Below are 12,010 nucleotides of genomic sequence, written 5' to 3'. Positions count from 1 at the left end.
TTTTAATTTTTATAGACATCTTTAAGTATATGAACATTTTTTTCTTGTCTCTTAGGATACATCTACACATCATTATTTTTTTTAATTGGGCATTTCTGCAATGTTGAATTCCTCATTTTGAAAAACACATCTATTGGCCGGAAAAGGCAAGAAACTATTTCAAGAGCAAACCAAAGCCAAACATTATGATATAACCTCAAGTCCTGGCCAATCATGACTGTGTAGGGTGCCAGATTAGCTCAGTGAGTAAGCCAGCGACCAGATGCCCCAGTGGGGGGGGCAGCATCCTGCGTTTGAGTCTGACCTGTGGCCTTTGCTGTTTGTTTTATCTGATAAGTTTGAAGTTTTGTGAATGTAGATTGGGAATTAAGTTTCATGTTTAAAGTTCGAGAATTTAAGAGTTAGTTTGTTTCTTTCAGAGAGCCGTGTCAAAAATACATAACTATTTAAAACAGAGTAAATAGTCCTCAGTTTTAATGTTATTTTCCTAAATAGTGTGCTGTTGCAGAGTTTACACTAAAAAGTTCACAATGAAAAATTTAAATGGAAATTCTTGATTGTGATACTGCAGGTAGTAGAGTGAATAATGGATGTTTTGATACTGGTTCATGTTTAAAGCTGCGATATTTCAAGTCTGTAAAAGAGTGTGTGTGTGTGTGTGTGTGTGTGTGTGTGTGTGTGAGTGTGTGTGTGTGTGTGTGTGTCCTCAGTGAACTGTATCAGTCTCTGCAGTATCTTCCAGCTGCAGCAGTCACTTCAGTTTCTGTTCAGTCTGACTGAGGGAGGTTTTTGTACGACTGTTTTTCACTGTGTGAACACATACTGACTGTTAGGGTAGTGAAAACTCTGACAGTAATAAACTGCTGCATCTTCAGCCTGGACTCCACTGATGGTCAGAGTGAAGTCAGAGTTTGATCCACTGCCTGTAAAACGATCTGAAGTCCCTGAATATCGAGTGCTAGCAAAGTAAATGAGCAGTTTAGGAACTCCTCCATCTTTCTGTTGGTACCAGGCTAAATAGTTGTTGTTATAAACATCCTGACTGGTCCTACACTTGATGCTCACAGTTCCTCCCACAGCAGAGCTCACTGCTCCAGGCTGAGTCACTGTGATCTGTCCTCTGGACTCTGAGGATACAGAGACAAAAACATAAAGCAGCTTCATGGTTTTGTGGTCTTCATTTCAGAGGGACAGATGTTGATAGAGGAGAGGAGTTTGATTCTCTGGACTTTACCTGTGAAGCAGCAGCAGAGGAGAGTCCAGATGAGGACGCAGATCAAAGTCATGTTTTTGATGAGGAGGATTTCTGTGGCTTCTGTTGTGATGAAGGACAGCTGTCAGTCATCCAGTGTTCAACTCTCAGGACTATAAACTCTCCCAGAGCACTGGAGCATGGTGCTGCTGATGCAAAGTGGCTCTCTATGGAAATTTGTTGACTCAGTCCAGTGCATGCTGCTTTTCGTCAGTGATCTTTTTTCAAAAATATTTTTACAGAACTTTGAATTTGAAAATATAAGCTGAAAAATAATGAATTTCAATTGTTGTACTTTCTAAATCTATGCACAGATATAATTGAATTTAGCTCATCAAGGATGAAAATCAGACGACCACAATAACTGAAAAAAACCTTCAGCACACTTAGTTCTAATTCTGGGACCATTTAAAAGATCTGCATCTGATGACCTGAGAGGCTGACGGGGTTGTAAACAGTGAGCATGTCAGAGATATACTTAGAGGCCAAACTACTGAAAGCTTTGTGAAGTAATAAAAGTAGTTTTTTCCCTTACATTACTTTATCATTGTTTGCAAATAGAAATAATTTATGTATTTTAAAGAAAACTAGTTTATTTAGAAGTGGCATTTTGAAACTCTCTTCTACTGTTTACCAAAAAAAGAAACAAAAAAGACACTTTGGCTGAAAATGAGTCACCAAACAAATGTTATTTACAAAGCATTTTATCCATCTAAGCAAAACTGAACAAACCTCCATATTTCAACAACAACTTTTTCATCTGTTTAAAACATGATTTGATTGAAGGTTCCACAACAGCTTCTACTGTAGTGATTTCTTTATGTATTTAGTCTAATGCTGTTTCAAAGGAGAAGAAAAAATCTGAAATGATTATCATTGTTTTGATAATTTGATCATCTGGATTTCACAGCAGTTTCACAAGCTGACGTTGGACACACTGGAGACTGCAGATTCTAGGTCTTGCTACACATGTAAGGATGTAGTGCCGCGGTCCCATTTTTTGCGCCACTGACTGGTTTATGTCCGACAATATTTTCACGGACCGGCCTTTTAGGTGTCGCGGATAAATACAACAAAATAAAACCAGTACCGACACCAAAAAAAAAGATAATTTATTCATAACGCGAGAAAAGACACAGGGAAACCGAGTTAATGATAAAAACAATAAATATTAATGATAAAAACCAATAAAAACCCTGAAAACCATAAATTTCACACCCGAACCTTAACACTCACGGCCCGGTACCAAACGACTCACGGACCGGTACCGAGGGACCGCTGACGTAGTGGTCTCTAGCCCGAGTGGCAGGCACCGATCACTAACATCAACAGCAAGAACTTAAAGGAATTTCACATCAACATCCTCCATGCATCTCCAGCTCCGTACAGACCAAACGTGATCCCAACATAAAACAAACATGAGATAAAACCATAGACAAAGATGGACTTGGTAAAATCTGGAAGTAGTAACTGCTGTTCTTTGCAATGCTGCCACCTCGTGACGGAAGTTGGTAACATCAGGAAAATGCGCCTTAGCTTAATTAAGAACATTCAACAAAACACAGATTCAAAAGAAAAAGACAAGAGAACATGTTTACGGGCAGCCTAACATCCTGAGAGGAAACTTACTTAGTCCAGATGGAAAACTCCATAATTGAATTAAGTTTATGTACTGGTGAAGGATTTCACAGTTTTGCTTTGTACTGTGTTTTTTTTCTCCCTGAATATTAATAGTGATAGTTTGCCAGGTGTAACATAGTCAAGTAGTTGTAATGTCTCTACTTTATCATGTTCACTATTGATGTGATAGGATGTTCAGTTATGTTTTTGATTCTAGTCCAGGCCGGCTGTAATCAGCACTAGGTTTGAAGATGTCCAGTGCTTGTCAAGACTATTTAAACAAAAGGACAATTCAGTTTCATATTATAGGATGATCCAACATTCCAGTTTAAGACAAAGTTATCCTTGAAGCTAGAATTTCACAGTGAAACTGACTTTTTTTTCTAAATGTTTAAACCAAAAACGAGCCTCTATTGTGGCTGATACCAAAAAACATAAAACAAGGTGAGGTGAAACAAGGGCAAAACTAAACTGAAACCTAAACTGGGAAAAATCTTTGACTAACTATGGAAATAATGATTAAAGACCGTGAAACTGAACAGGAACATGCCACAGCGTAATTATGAACCTGAACTCTATCCATCTCCCTGGTGGCGGTGTCACTTGGTGCTCGCTCTCTCTGCGGTAGAGTATAACTTCCTGTTCCTGCTCAAACACAGTGGTTTTTTTGAGTAGCTTATCTGCTTAGCAATTTAATTAAAAACTTTTAGATACCTTCTTTTTTCATAGTATAATCTTCACGTGCTTCATCCGAAACACACTTTCTGTGTACTCACTACCTAATTTATAGCCAAAGTATTCACTCACTGTGTCTTTACTGTTTCGCTAGCTTAGCTTAGCTCGTAGCCGACTCACTAGCACCATGGCTACTTCACCTGTCCCTCCTGCACTTTCCTGCTCATTGTGTCAGATGTTTAGTTACTCCTCGGCCTCCTTTAGCAGTAATGATACTTGTAACAAATGTAACATATTTGCAGCTCTGGAGGCCAGGATTACTGAATTGGAGACTCGGCTTCGCACCCTTCATTCACCCGTAGCTAGCCAGGCCCCTGTAGCTGGTGCAGCCGAAGATAGCGTAGGCCCCGCTAGCTGTTCCCCGGCAGACCCCAAGCAGCTGGGGAAAGAGGGCGACTGGGTGACGGTGAGGAGGAAGCATAGTCTTAAACAGAAGCCCCAGGTACACCACCAACGTGTTCATGTGTCTAACCGTTTTTCCCCTCTCGGCGACACACCCGCCGGGGGTCAAACTCTGGTAATTGGTGATTCTGTTCTCAGACATGTGAAGCTAGAGACACCGGCAACCATAGTCAATTGTCTTCCAGGGGCCAGAGCAGGCGACATTGAGGGAAATCTAAAACTGCTGGCTAAGGGTAAACGTAAATTCAGTAAAATCATAATTCACGTCGGCAGTAATGACACCCGGTTACGCCAATCAGAAGTCACTAAAGTCAATATTGAATTGGTGTGTAACTTTGCCAAAACAATGTTGGACTCTGTAGTTTTCTCTGGTCCCCTCCCCAATCAGACCAGGAGTGACATGTTTAGCCACATGTTCTCCTTAAATTGCTGGCTGTCTGAGTGGTGTCCCAGAAACGATATGGGTAGATAATTGGAAAACCTTCTGGAGGAAACCTGGTCTTGTTAGGAGAGACGGCATTCATCCCACTTTGGATGGAGCAGCTCTCATTTCTAGGAGTATGGACAAATTTATTAACCCCCCCAAAATATGACTATCCAGAGTTGTGATCTGGAAGCAGAGTATCAGTCTTACACGCCTCTCTGCAGCTTGTCTCCTCCTGTTACCCCCCCAAAACCCATCTCCATAGAGACTGTGTCAGCTCCCAAACACATTAAAAACAAACTGAAGACCAGCAATAAACAACTCAAACATAAAAAAATCACAAAGAAAGAACAATACAGTATCCACATCTGAACCAAAGAGTTAAACAGTGAAATGTGGATTATTAAACATTAGGTCTCTCTCCTCCAAGTCTCTGTTAGTACATGACTTAATAATTGATCAACAAATCGATTTACTCTGCCTTACAGAAACCTGGTTGCAGCCGGATGATTATGTTAGTTTAAATGAATCAACACCCCCGAGTCATTCTAACTACCAGAAACCTCGAAGCACAGGCCGAGGGGGCGGTGTGGCAGCAATTTTTCACACCAGCCTATTAATCAACGAAAGACCAAAACAGACTTTTAATTCATTTGAAAGCCTGATGCTTAGCCTTGTCCACCCCAGCTGTAAAACTCAGAAACCAGTCTTACTTGTTATCATCTATCGTCCACCTGGGCCTTACACAGAGTTTCTCTCTGATTTCTCAGACTTTTTATTTGATTTAGTGCTCAGCTCAGATAAAATAATTATTGTGGGTGATTTTAACATCCATGTAGATGCTAAAAATGACAGCCTCAACATGGCATTTAATCTGTTATTAGACTCAATTGGCTTCTCTCAAAATGTAAAAGAACCCACCCACCACTTTAATCACACTCTAGATCTTGTTTTAACATATGGAATAGAAACTGAACATTTAACAGTGTTTCCTGAAAACCCTCTGCTGTCTGATCATTTCCTGATAAAATTTACATTTACAATAATTTATTACACAGCAGTGGAGAGTAGACTTTATCACAGTAGATGTCTTTCTGAAAGCGCTGTAACTAAGTTTAAGAATATAATCCACCCACTGTTATCATCGTCAATGCCCTGTACCAACATAGAGCAGAGCAGCTACCTGAACGCTACTCCAACAGAGGTCGATTATCTTGTTAATAATTTTACCTCCTCACTACGTACGACTCTGGATACTGTAGCTCCTGTGAAAACTAAGGCCTCAAATCAGAAGTACCTGACTCCGTGGTATAATTCTCAAACACGTAGCCTAAAGCAGATAACTCGTAAGCTGGAGAGGAAATGGCGTGTCACAAATTTAGACGATCATCATTTAGCCTGGAGAAATAGTTTGCTGCTTTATAAGAAAGCCCTCCGCAAAGCCAGAACATCTTACTATTTGTCACTGATTGAAGAAAATAAGAACAACCCCAGGTTTCTCTTCAGCACTGTAGCCAGGCTGACAAACAGTCAGAGCTCTACTGAGCCAACAATCCCTTTAACGTTAACTAGTAATGACTTCATGAACTTCTTCACAAATAAAATTTTTATCATTAGAGAAAAAATTACCAATAATCATCCCACAGATGTAATATTATCTACAGCTACTTTTAGTACCATTGATATTCATTTAGACTCTTTTTCTCCAATTGATCTTTCTGAGTTAACTTCAATAATTACTTCCTCCAAACCATCCACGTGTCTTTTAGACCCCATTCCTACAAAACTGCTCAAAGAAGTCCATTAATTAATGCTTCAATCTTAAATATGATCAACCTATCTCTAATAATTGGCTATGTACCACCGGCCTTCAAGCTGGATGTAGTTAAACCTTTACTTAAAAAGCCATCTCTAGACCCAGCTGTCTTAGCTAATTTTAGGCCAATCTCCAACTTTCCTTTCATTTCAAAAATCCTTGAAAGAGTAGTTGTCAAACAGCTAACAGATCATCTGCAGAGGAATGGCTTATTTGAAGAGTTTCAGTCAGGTTTCAGAGCTCATCACAGTGGTTTATATCATATCTATCTAATAGACTCCAATTTGTTCAAGTAAATGAAGAGTCCTCTTCACACACTAAGGTCAGTTATGGTGTTCCACAGGGTTCAGTGCTAGGAGCAATTCTGTTTACATTATACAATCTTCCCCTAGGCAGTATCATTAGAAGACATAGTATACATTTTAATAATAATACTACTAATGGATTGCATTTATATAGCGCTTTTCGAGACCCTCAAAGCGCTTTACAAGTCCACTATTCCACTATTCATCTACCTTAAAGACATAAAGACCTGGATGGCCACTAACTTTCTGCCTCTTAATTCAGATAAAACTGAGGTTATTGTACTCGGCCCTGAAAATCTTAGAAATATGGTATCTAACCAGATTCTTACTCTGGATGGCATTACTTTGGCCACCAGTATCTGTCAGGGTAGGTGTGGAAAACAGGACTCGTATGCAGGACTCCGTTTGGAGAAGAATGTCGATTTATTTACAGTGAGGTAAAGGTGCAACAGTTATAATATATAAGTGATGGATGCCCAGGTGTGGTCTCCTCCTTCTCCTCCTAGCAGTGCTCGTGGCCTTGAAGTGAAAACACACGTAGTGACTCCTTCCAAAACAGTTATCCAAGTGGCTGTCCAGCTCCCGTGATTTCTCTCCGTTTCTCTCCTAGTGGCAAACACACAAACACACACAGAGTAATTAAGCAATCCTCAGCTCAACGTAAACTGCCACAAAAAAACATTCGCGCTGCTCTACCGTGCTTCACACAATGATCCAGCGCTGAATGAAGCTCGATCGCCCCGTTAAGAAGGCAGCCCCGAAGATGGCGGGTAATTGGCTACAGCTGGTCGGCTCCAATCAGCAACAGGTGCGGCCAGCCTCAGCGTGGGAACACTCTCGGAAACGCTTGTCACCGCTCGGAGTTAAACAATCCCGTTACGAGAGAGAGAGAGAGAGCAGGAGAGAGGGAGAGGGAGCAATACACACACCCGCAGGCAGCCCGCTGAGGACTGTCGGACCATGACAGTAACACTGTGAGGAACCTTGGAATCATTTTTGACCAACACATGTCCTTCAATGCACATATTAAACAAATATGTAAGACTGCTTTCTTCCATTTGCGCAACATCTCTAAAATTAGAAATATCCTGTCTCAGAGTGACGCTGAAAAACTAGTTCATGCATTTATTACTTCCAGGCTGGACTATTGTAATTCATTATTATCAGGATCTCCTAAAAACTCCCTGAAAAGCCTTCAGTTAATCCAAAATGCTGCAGCAAGAGTCCTGACAGGGACTAGAAAGAGAGAGCAGATTTCTCCTGTTTTGGCTTCCCTTCATTGGCTTCCTGTTAAATCCAGAATTGAATTCAAAATCCTGCTCCTCACATACAAGGTCTTAAATAATCAGGCCCCATCTTATCTTAATGACCTTGTAGTACCTGTTAAAATCTCCCAATTCTTTTAATCTTTGGGCTGAAGGAAGGACAATACTCGGTGTATAAATGCTCAATCAACAATATTTTATTTCCATACAATTCAACACTTAAGAGCATAAGAACCATCATGATGGGGAGACCTGCCTGCAGAGGGTCACCGCAAGTCTCAAAATGGTGACGGGTTACTCAGCCTCTTATAGCCTCTAGTAGCCCCCACCTAGTCGTAAAAGCTTAAACATTCACATTCTTTCTCTCACACGGCGCCTAAGTTATGACCTCGGCTCCCTGTCTTTCTGCTCTCTGTAAAGGTGGGGGTATGGAATGTAGTCTGTTTCTCCCATTATCAGTACAAGGCCCTCTGCACCCAACATTCTCTTCATGATTCAGCAGTATGAAATGTCAAGAAACAGTGTAACACATTCAACAGTGTCAAGTAATACAGGTCAATCCAATAGATCTAATGATTTTCACACTCTTTTAAGTCAGAAGTATAATGCAAACTAAAACTACATACTGATCACACACTCTATATTAAGGGGTATAATATGATCTACAGCAGTATCATAATTCAACTACTTTGATTACAGATATAAGGTAACATATGATAACAGAATAATCTCACAATTCCCCCTTTTGATCTCTTAAAAAAGAGATCACTTATAACATACACTCCAGCGTTACAAGGTCCAGTTCTTCTTGGTCCTGAGGCCCTCTGTCCCCCTTTAACGGGTGGACCATATGTGGGATGACCTCTGTGTTTACGCAGTTCAGATGCAAGAAAAATTAGATTTACAACAATAACAGCAGTTACAGATGACACTCCCATCACTCCCCAATTCTCCCACAGCTTTATTTTGGTGCTACAGTTTCCCACTCCCATCTTGGTGCCACCTTATACCTTTCAAATGTACTCAGACTAGAACCTCTGTCTAAGGAGCTTTTAACCTTTATTTTATTGCTGCAGCTACCAGTATCTTTTGGGTGATTCTCAGCTTCTTTCTTCGACCTCCGGGGTTAGACCACCCTTTAGTCGTTGCACAGATCAGGGGATTATTCTGCCCCGGTTTCAAACAAAGATCTGTGTATTTTGGGGTCACCGCCGTGTCCCCCTTTTTTGCCAAGAGCCTCTCGAACCTCGTTGGTCTGGTGTTCCTAGATCTTCGCCAACCCCTTCATGTTTATTGCTGTGTTTGTGGGATCCATCTTCTCGAGGAGCCCAAACGCCATGACACTTGACCCCAGTTGCTGTCTCGGTAGTCCCTACATCTGTCTCTGCTGTGAAGGGTCCTCGTATCTCCGTAACCTCGTCTGGTGTCTGTTCCTTTCGCTGTAAGAGACAGAAAACCAAAACACCTCTCTCCCTAGCCTTGATAATCTAATGTTGTTATCCCTTGTTCCTCTAGTGATTCAAAGTTGGTTTAGAATCTCATGTTCAGGTCTCTCTGACCCAGTGACTCATTCTAATCATAATTTATGTGTGTGTAAGCGTGTTGGCATTTAGCCCTCTGCACTCAAAGTCAATACCTACAATTTATCAGTCCGGACAGTCACGCCGAACGAAGCTTACGACCTTCAAAAGACTGAGTGTCAACTCATTATGAGCACATTTGCAATGTGTTTATGAAAGTGGTTATAACCACTTAGTTTAGTCAAGAAATCAAAAACAAAAACAAATTAACCATTTTTTATTCTAACACATTATAAGCTTACCATACCTAAATTATTAACCACACAAATAAAGTCATAAAAATTTTTATATAACCATTGTTTGATGTTCAAACTCAACTTCCACTCCCCCCTTTTTGACACACTCCCATGTGTCAATTCATCGGAGCTAGAAAATTAAAAGAGAAGGTTAGTGACATCATATCTCAGAACTCAAAATCAGCAACCAACGGGTTAAATCTGCAGTTCCACACTCTCATGTGAAGCTACCGTCTCCTCCTCCAGTCTCTCTTATCCTCCTGCTCTTGCAAAAACAAAACAAAACAAAGCATCCACCCTTCTCTTGCCGGCTAGGTGAATTGTTTGTTGGCATTTACTAATCCTAAAGTTCATGCAGTCTTTGTCTCAAGTATCAAGTCAGTCAAAACTTTTAGTCCGTCCATCACAGTCCAGTCACTTGCATTCATTCACACACATTCATACCAGAATGTTGCTGATAATGGAGTCTCACGCGCGACCTGTTCGAGCATCCATCACCAGCAAGATGACGTCATCATTTTAAAGGAAAACAATTCCTTGTTTTTTGGACTGGATTGACTCGCTGCAATCCTTTTAGACTCAGGACTTCTCACGTGATCAGTGTCCCCTATAAGTGAATTTCTCCCAAGCCAATTACAATCATGGAGAAGCACACTTTGCAACTGTTTTTCAGTAATAATATTTCATAGCGCTTTAAATTTCAATCTTTCAGGCCTAGTTTAAAGAGCTGATTGTTAAATCATGAACTCACAAAATATCACCATCGGTGGATCACACCTCTCAGATGTTTCTTTCCTCAGTGCACTGTAACAAAAACGAAAACAGAATAAAACAACACAAACTAGGGCCCGTTGCAGACATGTCCAAGCATAAAACTATCCCTCTCTCGCTTACGAGAAAGAACACAAGCCAAAGCTCACTGATAAAATCAAGCTAGCGCTAAGCAAAACCCAAAAAATCAACCAGAAATTCACAGGAACGTTTTGCTTCCTGCCGGGACAATATTGTGTGGGAATGAGAACCTCAGGTGCCGTGACACCTTTTGTTCCTCCTTGAATTAAATTTCAATCACAGAAAATGCCGTACTCCGACCTAAAACTTACACTATTAATTCATCATTTTCACTCTGTGCCTCTGTTCCTCACCAGGCTGTGTGAAGCACAGCAAAGAATTCAGTCAAGGCCTTGAGCCATAAACAGACATCACGCACAGACATTGTTTTCGTAACCAAACTGTTTCAAACCTTACCCCTAAAATCTACTTAAATGTCCTCTGAGTGACATAAAACACATTTTAAGTAATCAATGGTAATCAATGGCTCCTCATAAAAATTATGTATTGGGATATTTGTGTGCAGCATTTTACATATCAGCATAAGCATTTGTTAGCAAAGCATTCTTCATTGCATCAGCGTGTGTGTGTGTGTGTGTGCATCACTCTTCATTGCACAAGCGTGTGCATGTATATGTGTGTGTGTGGATCACTTCTCAGTGAATTGAATCAGCATTTTGATGTGTGTGTGTGTGTCATTTCTCACTCAATCAACGAGTGCACATCTGTTCATGTGTGTGTTTCTCTTCATTCTGAGTCAGTGTATGTAGATGTGTGTGTTTTGTGTGTGTGTTCATCACTTTCCTGTTCTGGTGTCTTGGGTAAACCACAGCCTGAAGCGTGCCCTGGGGTCCTGCCCTCCTCCTTTTCAGTCTGTTTGCGACCATTGCTGCTGCTGCTCAAAGTTCAGTCCGTCCTGGTTCTGACCCCAATTGGGGCAGTCCTTTCTCCAATGTCCATGCTCACCGTAGGTGAAAGCTGCATCTTCCTCTGTGTTTTTTGTCCATTCTGAGGTGCCTTTTGACCTCACTTGCTCCTCCTGTCTCGGTCACGTCCTTTTGCTGCCGTATTGGTCCATCACTGTCCTGCACAGTGTTAATGCAGAATTGTTAAGATCAGCATCCTTTTGCTTGACCTTACTTTTCATTCGGGCTTGGCAGGCGTCTCGTCACAGCTCTGTCAGCTGAAGCTGTCTGAGAATTTTCCCCCGTGTAGTGAAGCGGGCCTTGGTTTTAACGCTCTCCGTCTCTGCTGCATGAGATCGCATTCCTGCAGCACTGTTGACATTTTCAGGTTATTATTGTGGGTCCAGCTGTTGCAGCATTTGGTCAGGGTCACGTAGAGGGGAGAGCAGGAGTCCAGGTCAGCCTCGGCTTTCAGGGCCGGCAAAGCAGCCTGTAATTAAACATAAAGAGAAAAAACAAACAAAACAAAACAAAACAAAAACAAACAGAAGTGTACGAACAGGAAAATGATGTTGGGTTGGCTGTGTTACAAAGAGAGGGGAGAAACACCGGGCCAGGCCCTGTGTCAGCCTTCTCTTC

General features: G+C 41.2%; 2 gene segments (V, D, J or C); both read left to right on the top strand.

Annotated features, from left to right (window-relative positions):
* Positions 1-12,010, top strand: part of LOC102076541 (Ig kappa chain V-V region MOPC 21-like) — an 811,057-nt gene that overhangs the window by 662,831 nt on the left and 136,216 nt on the right.
* Positions 1-12,010, top strand: part of LOC102076925 (Ig kappa-b4 chain C region-like) — a 489,463-nt gene that overhangs the window by 426,526 nt on the left and 50,927 nt on the right.

Source organism: Oreochromis niloticus, linkage group LG22, assembly GCF_001858045.2.
Source record: "Oreochromis niloticus isolate F11D_XX linkage group LG22, O_niloticus_UMD_NMBU, whole genome shotgun sequence".
In the NCBI taxonomy this organism is placed as follows: Eukaryota; Metazoa; Chordata; class Actinopteri; order Cichliformes; family Cichlidae; genus Oreochromis; species Oreochromis niloticus.
The sequence above is the reverse complement of the archived record's forward strand: the minus strand, read 5'-3'. Positions and strand labels throughout refer to the sequence as shown.